This window comes from Pseudorca crassidens, chromosome 5, assembly GCF_039906515.1.
Source record: "Pseudorca crassidens isolate mPseCra1 chromosome 5, mPseCra1.hap1, whole genome shotgun sequence".
Classification (NCBI taxonomy): Eukaryota; Metazoa; Chordata; class Mammalia; order Artiodactyla; family Delphinidae; genus Pseudorca; species Pseudorca crassidens.
The window spans coordinates 59162480-59176960 of record NC_090300.1 but is presented as its reverse complement, the minus strand read 5'-3'; the positions used below and the strand labels follow the sequence as shown (position 1 = coordinate 59176960).

At 36.1% G+C, this 14481-nt stretch overlaps 1 long non-coding RNA gene across 1 annotated transcript in view; it reads left to right on the top strand.

Annotated features, from left to right (window-relative positions):
- Nucleotides 1-14481, top strand: part of LOC137224924 (uncharacterized) — a 649859-nt gene that overhangs the window by 379499 nt on the left and 255879 nt on the right. Inside the window, exon 6 of the long non-coding RNA XR_010943572.1 lies at nt 12764-12877. This is a non-coding gene — a long non-coding RNA (uncharacterized lncRNA). The remainder of the gene's footprint in view (nt 1-12763; nt 12878-14481) is intronic.

The window sequence follows — 14481 nt, the reverse complement described above, 5'->3', positions numbered from 1 at the left end:
GAAGCACAAATATTCGGTTTTTATATTCTATTTCATATTTCTTCTTGTTTTCCTCTTTTTGAGCAGACTCCTAAGAAAGACATAGCTATAACCATGGCCATTTTACAAATGATTTAAGGAAGATATTAATCATACACTTAACCTTTTGTGCTGTTCTTGGGAGGATATACTTTCCAGTTTGAAGGGTCTGATATGGCATTTCTTTTTCTTAAGAGACAAAATGATTTTCTGAAAAATTAAGAAAAAATAAGTAAAAGCAGGTAGAGTATCACAGTGTCTATGGGTTGTACCTACTTACAATTTCTAAAAACTGGAATAACCCGTGGAATGTAATAATTCTCATGTTGTCCTCAATGATTTGGTCTGTACAGACAGTGTAACATAAGCAAAGAACCTCAAAGTCCAGAAAGGTATGGAAGGATTGAAGCTACCAGCATTCCTGAGGCCATCTGGAAATCACTAGTGACATAACGCTTTGGTTTTAATGTTTTCAAGGGCCCCACACAAGTTGAAGAATCTGAGTAGTTACTAAAACAAACAAACAAAGACTCTGGAAAGCAAACTCTTAGTGAAAGGATAAAATAGGAAAAAAACTTTTCCTGAAGTTGTTATAACCGTAAGCAAGACTTATCATATATATATTTTTTTACAAGTCCACCTTCACATAAGATTCTGGTCTAAATTCATAGCACTCAATTCTTCTGAAAACTCTTCAGTTGAGAATATATTTTCAGCTGAGAATTCTTAGATTGTTAGTGCCCTCAGACAGCTGAGAGAAACAAACAGAAATCATCCCAAAGATCTCAAAGAATTTGTCAGATAATGATTTTTTAAAAATCACAACATAAATGGTACATTATTAAAAACAAGCATTAATGGATCAAGAAAAGAAACAAACAATAGAAGGGGATAAAAGAACACTTAAAATATTAGTATTATCAGATCCAGAAAATAAAATAAGTATTTAAGTATTAGTAAAAGTGGAAGTGGACATCAATAGATTAAGAAACAGACTATAAAATATGACTAGGCAAATTGCCAACTAAAAACCACTGGTCCTGCCCACAGGTGTCCCCAGTCATGGAGTGACAATGTGGTGGTGGCAGTGCAAGAACCTAAAACCCTCAGGGAAAAATATCTTCTGGCCAGAAGAATAGAAGAAAGGAGACCGTGTGATCTGTGTGTAAGTGAAACTCCCATTATTTTTTCTCTAGTTTTAGGGGATGGAGTCTTGCCCAGAAGGTGTCCCTAGTCCTGTGGTACTGCAATAACGGGCAGAGGACTGAAACTCTGAGAGAAACCTGTCTTTTAAGCCAGAGGACCAGAAAAAGCAGCCCCTAGAAGTCAAAGAGTGTGGGAAAAGCAGATCCCCTAATTCAGTGTATGAACCAACACAAATGCAATTTACCCCTGAGTTGGGCAAATATGAGACAGATTCAAAGCATCCTAGCAAAAGCCTTGAAACATAATCTGCTGTTAGAATTACTGCCCCAGAAGCTGAGACAGAACTTTCAATCTAAACCTAACCATGCAGATTGTCTGCTAAAAGAAACTGGTGAGTCATCGGAAGATTTTAACAGGACCCAGAGTCTTCACAACATACTGAAAATGTCTGAAACATAATCCAAAATTCATCCACATACAAAGAACCAGGAAAATTCTTAAGGGAAAGGATTATCAAGAGATGCCAATGCTGAGATGTTCCATATGTTGGAAATATCAGACAAAAATTTTAAAACAATTTTAAAAGTTTAAAAGCAATTTTAAATTATTTTAATCATGCTGTATAAATAAGATAAAATTTATACCATTAAATGAAAAGTAAGAAAGAAATTCTAAGAAGAGAAATAAAAAACTATAAAAGAAAAGAACAAATGGAAATGTGACAAATACCCAGAATGATCTGTGAAAACTTGATACTGCAAACTATAAAATATTACACAGGAAAATTAAAGAAGACCTAAATAAATAGGTATATCATATCCATGGATTGGAGGATTCAAAATTAAGACATCAATTCTTCCCAAATTGAAAATGTAAATTATCTAGAATAGACAAAATAATTTTTAAAAAGAGCAAAGTTGGAGGACTTCTAACTGATTTAGAGAATCACTCTCAAGCCACTGTAATCGAAAGAGTATGGTATTATCAAAAAGATACTATATATTTATATATAGTTTTCCTAGAAAAAAATCAATTTTGGCTGTTACCTCACATTATGAAAATTGAGATGTATCTTGACCTAATTGTGAAAACTAAAATAGTAATATTCCTGGGAGGAATCATAAGAGAAAATCCTTGCAACATTAGAATAGGCAAATGTTTCTTGTATTAGACACACAGGAAGCACACACACACAGAAAATTAATGAATTGGACTTTCTCAAAATTAAGAACAATTTCCCTTTGAAAGACTTTGAAAACAAAACAAAGGAATGGAAAAAAAACAACAACAAAGTAATGGGAAAAAATAATTGCAATACAAATATCTGTCAAATACTTGTATCCAAAATACATAAAGAACCCTTGCAAGTCAATAATAATACAAATAGCCCAATTTAAAAATAAAATATTAAAACAGACACTTCACAAAAGAAGATATATGTATGATAAATAGGCACTTGGAAAGATGCTCAGCACCATTAGTCATCAGAAAAATGCAAATTTAAACCACAATAAGTATGTCTATATTCCCATTATAATAGCTACATATTTAAAAACCCGACAATAAGGAGTGTTGATGAAGATGGGTAGCAACTGGAACTCTCATGCACACTGGGGGGAACGTAAAATGTACCATCACTTTGGTAAACTTCTTGGTTAGAATATAAAGTTAAATATATACCTACCATATAGCCCAGCCATTCCACTTCTAGGTACTTCCTCAGGAGAGTGGTCTGTTAACCACTCTTCCCCCAGGGTTAATAAAAGGTCTGTAAATATCTTTGCTGAGATACAAACAACCGAGATTAGAATAACTGTTTGGAGACAATACCAAGCCTTTTTACTTTTTTTTTTTCATTAAAATATATCCTAAGTTAAAAATATGATATTTTTTAACAGATTTTAGTAAGACATTTTGTTTTGACTTTAAAGATCTTGGAAAGCATAATTTATAGAACAAATTTTGTAATGTAATATATGATACAAGAACACAGAAAACTTTTATTATTACCTATAACTTTTACCCTTAAAATACATATTAACAGTTATGTTCCTATTATTTCCTACAGTGTTGAACATTTTAAAATATGATCTGAGATAAAATCAATAAAAATAAAACTATTATTTCTTATTATTTTAGAGCAAATGTGAGATCATAAAAACTTTTTGCAAAACTTCAACATTGCACAAGTTAAATATTCTCTTGCTCTCTTAGGTACTTTCTTTACCTCACTAGTTTAGCTTTTTTTTTTTTTTTTAAGCAAAGTTTTCATATGAACAATTTCTAATAGACCTTCCAGATATACAGCATCTTGTTAAAAATTCATGCTGGCCAGAAGACTAGAAGGTCAGAAAATGTCTTTGAATTTATGCCATGGTCTTTTCGATAATTCATTCAGGTTTTAAAAGGGGAATTCCTCATTAAGTAAAGGACCTAATGCTTATTAATTTATATGCTTAAGCAAGGGCCACCACTAATTCGTTTATTAAATATCAAAGACCATATGCTTTCACCCCTTGTCCTTGCTTATTGATTAACTGCCTTAAGCCAATACAGATGAAAGCAGGGGGAGGAAGCACAGTAACCTAGGTGAGTTTCTTATCTCATTTTTTAACCTAATGAAAGATGGCACTTCTTTACATTCCTGTGCGAAAGCCCAGATGAGACAATCCAAAATAAGTTTTCTTGTGTAAGTGTGGATTTTTTGAGCAATGTGATGCAGTCACTTAGATGCTGTGAAGGTGATGTGCAGAAGTGGAGGAAGTGAATGGGATGGAGGCAGTAATGGACTGTGGAATGCCAGACTCAATTCTTCAGTTTCAACATATTCCTCACAGACACAGTTAATTCATCAGAACACGTTGCTCAAAGCATGTTAACTGGAGCTAATAGATGTCTAAGGGATAAGGGGGGTGAAGCAGAGGGGGAGGAGATTTTTGGTCAAGTCAGATTGAGAAATATTGGGTAAAACATAGATACAGACAGAGAGAGACAGAAAGAGAGAGAGAGAGAGGGAGAGAGATGTACAGATACATACGTATACACACATATTTCCTTCCTGGCTTGTTGGCAGGTTGTATGTGTGTTTGTTTGTTTTGTCTGTGTTTATCATTTAACTTCCTTTCACTGCAAGTAAAACAAAGACATTGCCTAAATTGAACAGAGTTGAGATATAATTGTTGTATATCTTGTAGCTCACAGAATTGACAAGGATGGAGAATAGGCTTGGAAAATAGAGAAGCCAGGATCTGGGTAGTAAGAACTTATAACAAATCCTGTCCGGTCACCACCATGGAATGCATGAGCTCCAATTGTCTTTCAGTCGATTATTGCAGCCCTTGGGTCATTCAGATTAAGATTAGAAACCATAGGAGATAGGATTCAATTGGCTAGTTTGGGTTACATATCTGGTGTTTTTATATATAAAGGGCTCCTTTGATTTATAATTCCGCCAGGACTGCACACAATCGAGGAGAGTAACTTCAGGAAAGAGGTTGAGGTGCTGTTTTCCAAAGAAAGGAAACTCTGGATAACTATAACATATAATAAAACATTACAATGCAGGATTCCGAAGAATATTTTTATACCTCTTGTTTCCAAAGTTTACTTGACATTGACACTTTGTGGGGTTTTATTTATATTTTTTTCAGAACATCCATGTAACAAGTAACATTTTAGGATATAACCTGTGGGAAGCATGACTTAGGAGCACAGCTCCAGTGATCAGGCTACGTTATTGGTAGAGGAAATGTATTTACCTAGTATGAATCAGTGTTGTTGTTTTTTTTTATAGACGGTCTATTAAGTCTTTTGGATACTATATTTTGTGCATAACGATGTTCCTGTGCAAGTGAGTAGGAGAGTGAAATTGTCTTATTCCACTCCAGTTATTATAACAAAATACTATGGACTGGGGGGATTAAACCACTGACTTTCTCACAGTTATGGAGACTAGGAAGTCCAAGATCGTGGTGCTGGCAGATTTAGTGTCTGGTTATGTCTGGCATCCTGGCTGTAAACAGCTAGTTCCTTGCTGTGTCCTTACATGGTCTCTCCTCAGCACCCAGACATTAGGGGAGCAGGCTGGAGGGAGAGAAAGCTCTCAGGACTCTTTCTCTTTTTGTAAGGGCACCAGTCCCATCATGAAGGTCCCACCCTCATGACCTCATCTAAACCTATCTTCCAAATGCCTCATCTCCAAATACATGACATTGGGGGTTAGGGCTTCAAGATAAGAGTTTTGTGGGGTTTTTTGCAGTACGTGGGCCTCTCACTGTTGTGGCCTCTCCCATTCCGGAGCACAGGCTCCGGACATGCAGGCTCAGCGGCCATGGCTCAGGACCTAGCCACTCCATGGAATGTGGGATCTTCCTGGACTGGGGCACGAAGCCATGTCCCCTGCATCGGCAGGCAGACTCTCAACCACTGCGCCACCAGGTAAGCCCCTCAAGTTAAGAGTTTTGAGGGAGACACAAGCATTCAGTTCTTAACAGAAATATTCTATATTTTAATGTAAAAAAGGAAAGAGAAGTTCCATCCTATAGGCCTTTTTACCAACTATATATCTTCCACGCTTGTTAAATAGAGAATCAAAAGGAGAGAGAGTTTTAACAATGACAGCAGCAGTAATTAAGGCTTATTGAATGTTTTCTGAGTGTCAGGCCTATCTTAAGCACTTTACATACATTATGCTATTTAATTTAATGAGAAAATATGAACAAAAATGTAGCATGCCCAATCACATGGCTAATAAAGTAGAGAGCCACAGGAGGAGTTTATTTTTGTGAATATATAAAAATATCTTATTTCATTGCTCATGCTTTCCCATTTATTTAAATACTGTATAGTGAACATCTACTGAAAGTTACAAATAATTTAAAATACTTAAATATTACTATTCTGTTTAGAGTGTTTGAATAACTATAGAGTTTCATGGCAGAAACTTTGGCTATTTACTAAAGTAACAGAAAAGACACCTCATCTAACTGAGTGTAAAAATTGTTAAGGCTTTTGGCATATACTTCTTTTTACCTGATTTATTAGCCTTCAAAAACATGCAAAATTAAATATGTGCAAATGACACCTCTGTAAAGATTATAATTAATTCATTTTATAATCACATCTCAGGCATTTTATGAGAGCTGGATGACTTTAAATCTGATATGGGTTACAGATCTTTCACTCATTCAATTTGATTATGGTCAGGAGGTCCTGAGCCATGCAAAGAACAGCTATTTCCTGCTTAGTTTACTAAGGCAATATTTATGCACAATTTGAAGAAGTTTTGAAGGGAAATGCCAAAGCTTATTTCTCTTTCACAGCATGTTTACAGGTTTCAAAAATAAATGGGGGCTTCCCTGGTGGCGTAGTGGTTGAGAGTCCGCCTGCCGATGCAGGGGACACTGGTTCATGCCCCGGTCTGGGAGGATCCCACATGCTGCGGAGCGGCTGGGCCCGTGAGCCATGGCCGCTGAGCCTGCGTGTCCGGAGCCTGTGTTCCACAACGGGAGAGGCCACAACAGTGAGAGGCCCGCGTACCGCAAAAAAAAAAAAAAATAAATAAATAAATAAAATAAAATAAATGGAAGCCGTTAAGAAGTTATTTTCAACAATCATATTTCATTCATTCACAGAAAGAAGAACGTGCTTAAGGCCATAATTTCTAAAGCTTGTTTTGTGACAGACTAATACATTCTAATAGAACTTAAAGCACTACCCCAGATGCCAAATATAAACTGTTATAAGATGGTAGAAGATGTACTTTTTACCTTTTATGTGCCCACATACATACATGACTCCTACTTGAGTCATGTAATTAAGACTGAATCACTTATGATTTGAAAGCTGACAATACATGTTAAATTCATATTGCAAGCCAGAAAACTCACTTCCACATCTCTCATACTCTCTGTGGTCATTTAAAATAGAATATAGAAGGAGAATGTGATAAATATATAAATTGGCAAAATATAACTATTTTCTTCAAGAAAGACCAACTGTCCATATTAAAAGAGGATTAGAAGCCCCTACCTGTAATTCCATTTCTGATATTAAGTAGTTTCATAATCTTAAACAAATTGCTTGCTCCCCAGAACCACATGTTAAGTGAATGTTAGACCTGTAAGGGAGCTAAGGGGAAACACTGTACAAATGCTCACCACATTGCCAGCACCCAACCTTTGCTGTTTCTCAAATGAAGTCACTCTCTTTGGTTGGAAAATTCCAGATGTAAGAGATGTCCTTACCTTAAGGACAAGCCATTCATTGTATGACAACAATTTGAGGTTTGATTTGAGGTCAGTTCTTAGCCAAATGACCTTTTTTTTTTCTGCTTGTGTTCACCATACACACTTAATTTCCAAGTTAAAAATTACCAGCTCTTTGAATTTTTTTTTTTTTTAATATCACCACATGTCAAGATCCTTCTTTATCTTATTCATTCCTTTTTGGACAAACCAGAATCTCAAATCCAGTATGACTTGCACAGAGTGAGAATAAAATATATCCTGATAGGGCGACTACTCTTCTTTTGATGCAGCTAAACTCACATTAGGGAGGGTTGTTTTGTTTTGTCTTAATAGCCACGACACTCCAGTGTTTCATATGGAACATGCAAGCTGCTAAATTCCTACATCTTTTAATACATACATTTCTAAACTGCAAGACCATTATCCTATCCTTTCATAGCCAAGTCTTTATCTCAGAATCCAGGAGTCAGCTTTATTCCCTCTATTAAACATTAGCATCACTATTTTAGTATAAGGTTGTTTTGAAAGTAGACCTTTGTTATGCCAAGAATTATATGTTGTTCATAATATTATGTCACCACAGTTTTTACAAGTCAGCATCCTATTCACTTCACAGATAAAGATTTTACAATCGTCAAAGTAGAGGATTAGACTTTATATAGGACACGTTCTCTCTCTGTCTCTCTCTGTCGCTCTCTCTCTCTCTCTCTCTCACACACACACACACACACACACACACACACACACACTGCACACCTTTTAGATATACTATGGATTGTAGTTTAACCAGATATAAGTCAAACTACTTCTATTATTAATTAGCATACAAAAAAATCTTTCTGCAATATAATCAAGATTTGTTAAATGCCTTGCTGAAATCAGCATTCGGCATATCTGTGATCTTGCCTTGATTATTAGTCTCCAAATTGTGTCAGAAAATAAAATGAAGTTGGATTTTAGTATTAAATAATTCATTTTAAGAGCCCTCAAACAATTTGCTAAATAATCTGCTCCACTGAGTGTTTTGTTCTGGAGCAGCATTCTCAATCTTGGCTGTATATTAGAATCGCCTGGGAGTCTGGGGAATATGCTGGTACCCGGGCACCTCCCAGGTCAACTGAATCTGCAGCTCTGCTAGGGGGCCCTGAGCATGGGTATATTTTAAAAACTCCCCAGGTGATTCTGGTAGTTTCTACGGCGTATTTGCCTCAAGCAAGACATAATACTCTGGTTGTACAAGTTGACTTCAACTGAACTTCAAATCACTTCATGTAATACACTGACTTAAATGATTATTAATTGAATAATTATATGATATTAATTAAAGGATGTCAAATCATTCCCTTCATTCCCTTTTCAGTTATAAAATTATATTCATCAAGAAGGATGTCTCAGTTTGGTAATAGCATTTATTAACGTGCTTTAGGAACACTTGCTAATATTCCGATTTAAAAAAAAACCAGATCACAGACTCAGAGTTTCGGCAGGCAGGAGCATCTAGAAAGAATTTTAAAACATGGTTCATTATATTCATCATGATATTTCTATTAGTAGTAAGTGACACTTGGTTTCCATTTATAGAAGTAATCAAAACATTCTTTTTAAAAACAAATACTGATGGTATGCAGAAACGGCCCTGACAGAGTTATGGAATGGACTGCCTGTTGGGAAATAGTAGTCTGGACTTTCTAGAATCTACCCAATTACCTCTTCTTTTAGAAATATCAGGATGATATTTTTCAGGTCTTCTTTCTTTAGTTTTTCTCAAAATTGCACTCTTAATACTTCTGAAGTACTATTTAGTAAACTTGAAAGACATTCATCATCCAAGGCTGGAGACAGGCTTTTGTAAAGAGTCTGGTTCTTGCTCGGTGTCTTGTCTTCTATGTTAGTTTTCAGTGCCTTTGGTCATCAAATTTTAGCTCAACAAATCAAACAATGATTCTGGTTTTGTCCCAACTCAATGAGCTTCTTAATCATGTTTGATTTTTTTGTTGTTGTTCAATCAAAGTAGAAATTGCATAATTCTACTTTGCCCTCTTTATCTTTCCCAGATTGGAAGTTTGTGTTTTCTTGTGTTCACTCCCAGCACTAAATGTAAAAGCTCTTTTGGTCTTTTTTAGTATCATTTTCAAAATTTACTGTATTTTAGAATTTAGGGTACTACGGGTTTATGCCACTATGTTTTTTTAACATCTTTATTGGAGTATAATTGCTTTACAATTGTGTGTTAGTTTCTGCTTTATAACAAAGTGAATCAGCTCTACATATACATATATACCCATAACTTCTCCTTCTTGTGTCTCCCTCCCACCCTCCCTATCCCACCCCTCTAGGTGGTCACAAAGCACCGAGCTGATCTCCCTGTGCTATGCAGCTGCTTCTATTTTACATGTGATAGTGTATATATGTCCATGCCACTCTCTCATTTCATCCCAGCTTACCCTTCCCCCTCCCCATGTCCTCAAGTCCATTCTCTACGTCTGCATCTTTATTCCTGTCCTGCCCCTAGGTTCTTCACAACCATTTTCTTTTTTTTTTAGATTCCATATATATGTGTTAGCATATGGTATTTGTTTTTCTCTTTCTGACTTACTTCACTCTGTATGACTGACTCTAGGTCCATCCACCTCACTACAAATAACTCAATTTCATTTCTTTTTATGGCTGAGTAAGATACCATTGTATACATGTGCCACATCTTCTTTATCCATTCATCCAATGATGGACACTTAGGTTGTTTCCATCTCCTGGCTATTGTAAATAGAGCTGCAATGAACATTTTGGTACATGACTCTTTTTGAATTATGGTTTTCTCAGGGTGTATGCCCAGTAGTGGGATTGCTGTGTTGTGTGGTAGTTCCATTTTTAGTTTTTTAAGGGACCTCCATACTGTTCTCCATGGTGGCTGTATCAATTTACATTCCCACCAACAGTGCAAGAGGGTTCCCTTTTCTCCACACCCTCTCCAGCATTTATTGTTTGTAGATTTTTTGATGATGGCCATTCTGACTGGTGTGAGATATCTCACTGTAGTTTTGATTTGCATTTCTCTAATGATTAGTGATGTTAAGCATCCTTTCATGGCTTATGCCACTATTTTAAATAGGATCTTTTAAATAGATCACTTTTGTATATTTTGTTTCTTCAGTTTTAGTAATTGATTTTTTTCATAGGGTCTATTAACTAAAAAGAAATTTCAGATCTTAAATTTTATCTTGGAGATCATCCTAGCAAGTATTCTTAACTTATGGGTAAAAATACTAATAAATAAAAGGTGCTGTTTGCCCCACACTATTACAAGCATTTTACTAAGTGCTTTAATTTTGTTATTGCACCTAATATCCACACACAAAATAAATACTATAAGGTAGACAATATTTTCATCCCCATTCTCTGGCTAAAAAACACATGATGAAGCTCATGAAAGGAACCTGTAATGGTTATCAGCTAGTAACTGTCAGATTTAGGGTGTGCATCCTCCTGTGTTATTCAGTAACTCCAACTCATAACTACTAGAGTTGTTTCCACCTCAATATTATAAAAGAATTTAGCTGAAACAGAACTAGATACCAGGCCTGCCAAATCCAAGTCTGGCATTCTTTAAAGTATAAACATTGCTTTCCAACTTCAACAGGGAGTTTCAAGTATAGCCATGATAGTTTGTTCTGATGTTTTCTCTTTTTTCTCATTGTAGTAATTTGTGATTTATTTTTTTGTAATCTCACGTATTCATGGAGCTATATTATTACCTAGAGTGGGATTTCTCAACTTTAATTATATTGATATTTTGTGTTGGATAGTTGTTGAAGCAAGGGGATTGTAGGATGCTCTGCATTGTAGGATACTGAGCAGTATCCCTGGCCTCTACCCACCAGATGCTAGTAGTATCCCAAAGTTGTGACAACCTAAAATGTCTTCAGATGTAGGCAAATGTTACATAGGTGGCAAAAGTTGCCCCCGGGTAAGAACTACTGCTCTACAAATTTAGGTCACAGGATCATACCTTTTTCTCTTTCCCTAAGCCATTTTTTATGCTCCTAAATCGTTAAAGTGTTGGGCACATTGTGTTCCTTGGCAATTATAGACTTTTAGAAGGCAAAATGAACTTTTTTTAAAGTTATTTTAAAATGTTATCATTTACAACATCTCTTTCTCTACTTCTTTCTCCATATGAGGTAGTATTTTTTTTAATTTATTTTTTGGCTGCGTTGGGTCTTCGTTGCTGCGCGTGGGCTTTCTCTAGTTGCAGTGAGTGGCGGCCACTCTTTGTTGTGGTGCGTGGACTTCTCATTGCGGTGGCTTCTCTTGTTGCAGAGCACAGGCTCTAGGCGCATGGGCTTCAGTAGTTGTGGCTCATGGGCTCAGTAGTTGTGGTTTGCGGGCTCTAGAGCGCAGGCTCAGTAGTTGTAGCGCACAGGCTAAGTTGCTCCGCGGCATGTGGGATCTTCCTGAACCAGGGCTCAAACCCGTGTCACCTGCATTGACAGGCAGATTCTTAACCACTGTGCCACCAGGGAAGTCCCATGAGGTAGTATTACATCAACATAAAAAGATCCTCTAGTTTCTTTTTAAAATATTTGAAAGAGAAAATTATTATCAAGGCAAAATACCTCAGGAATTTATCATATATCAGACTTTCTTAAAATGGAATTCCTACAAAAACTCTATTACTAAGACCCTGTCACTTTCCCTGTTTTGTAATCTTTAGTAAGAAATCATTGTGATTGGTTAGGCGGAAGTATATTTCCGAAATAAAATGCCTTTGATATCTCTTTCTTCTCTAACCAAGTGGTTTTTTTTTCCTTTTAAGTAAATTTACAAATAATTATTTATAAACTTGACATAAAATTCTACTCCCATTTTTTAGTCAGATTGTTACTCCTGAGCATGGTATAGCTTTCATTACAGCAATTTAAATTGATACCCCATCCCACATTTGCCTTCTTTATGTTAAGATTTCATATTTATCTCATTATACTTAATCTGTGTTTTTATTTAGAAGTATAAAGACATTTAGTTGCATTCTAAACACACTAATTTTTCCTTAGAAATAGTAAGTATCCACACCACTGTTTTTCTTCTCTGTATTTTAATTGATACACATCATATTATTTATTATTGACCTCTCCTCAGGCATTTGCTGTCCTTTTCAAGATTTAAGAATCTTCTTGATTTGCCAGTGAGTGTCCTGAAAAATATGTCCTCTACGGACCCATGAGATGTACTTTGCACTGCAGGAGCTAATAATTTTGTTAGCATAATCATGGTCCAAAAAACCAAATCCTGTTCTTTGATGCCACTGATGCAACCAGCTGTTCATTTTTCATGTCTTCTTTTCTCTTCCAAAGGTATGACCTTCAAATGGGGAAAAAAGATGAAAATGAAAAATGAAAATACCACCTGGATTCCATGCCCTTCAGTTCCCTATATAATACTTAAAAAGTGGCAGTGACAGGCTCAAGGTTTGTCATTATTGTTTTTTTTTTTTTTTCTTAACTCCAGTATTAATCTCGTGTGTGTCAGCTCAACTGGCTAAAAGGTTAATGAGATTTTTGTTCCTAGTTGTGGGAGAAATCTCTCTCACATTTAACTCACAGGTTCCAAGAAGATAGCCTAGCACCTGATCAACTGATTAGCCGTGACTCTTTTGCCCTTTGAAAGGTAATCGCCAATCTTTATATTTGATCTCTTCTTACAAGTATCCTTCAAACCTGGCAAATTTTCCAAATTTTTGCATTGTTATGTCCAGTATTGAATATTATGTATTTGGAAAAGCCAAATTTACTTTTGTTACATCTTCAGATGCCATAGAGCTCAGGTGATTAAGAGAGAAAAAAACTGTTACGATTTTTTTCCTTTGTCAATATTTTGACACTTTGGTTTTCTTCCACTCATTTAGTATCTTCTTTTTTATAAATTTATTTAATTTTATTTAATTTTTGGCTGCATTGGGTCTTTGTTGCTGCGTGCGGGCTTCTCTCTAGTTGTGGAGAGCGGAGGCTGCTCTTTCTTGTGGTGCGTGGGCTTCTCATTGCTGTGGCTTCTCCTGTTGCAGAGCATGGGCACTAGGCGCACAGGTTTCAGTAGTTGCGGCTCACAGGCTCTAGAGCGCAGGCTCAGTAGTTGTGGTGCATGGGCTTAGTTTCTCTGCGGCATGTGGGATCCTCCCAGACTGGTGTCCTGTGTCGAACCCGTGTCCCCTGCATTGGCAGGCGGATTCTTAACCACTGCGCCACCAGGGAAGCCCGAGTATCTTATTTTTTATTAAAAGTTTTCTCCTAGGATTATTTCTCCATCCTCTCTGACTAAACTGATCCTAAGTAATTGTTTAACAATGTCTCTTTTTTCTTTCCAAGTAGTATTTCCAACTTCCATTTATAACACTTTATATCAGAGAGTTTCTCAGACACTAAGAAAAAGTTAGCATAAAGCCAATAGCTATTTGGAAATGATTCCTTACTGCTCTTCACTTCCATATACACAGTTCTTTACAACTCCTCCAAGAAATTTTCTTTCATCCATTCACTCTGCACATATATTCCATCGCTGTTCTAAATTCTGAGGATTTGGCTGAAAACAACATCACAAGGACCATACTCTCGAGGTGCTTACTTTAGTGTAAGAGGAGGCAAAGAGAAGGCAAAATTTCATTCAGTACATACAATAATTTCACATCGTAATGAAAGCTATGTAGAAAGTGAAACAGGCTGATACGTAGGAGAAAAGTGACCGGTCTCTGCATGCTTGGGAACACTGCCTTGAAGACAACTTGGCCAATTCTGTCTTTCTTTTGGCTCCTGCAAATGCACGAGCATGTTGGCCAATAGTACACCTTGCCCTGATTCTGGAACAGCCACTCATCCTCGAATAGCAGCAAATAACTTCAGAACCTCAAATTAGAGCTGAATTTGTTATATATTTATTTGCTTACTATTCCTGAGAACTATCTCAGATGTTGGAATAGATATAAAATTTATACATACCCAGAAATATAAGTAAATACCTGAGTCGTTAAGAAAATAGATTTAGGTAACAGGAAAAAAAAGTTCAATTTCCACAGTGGCTG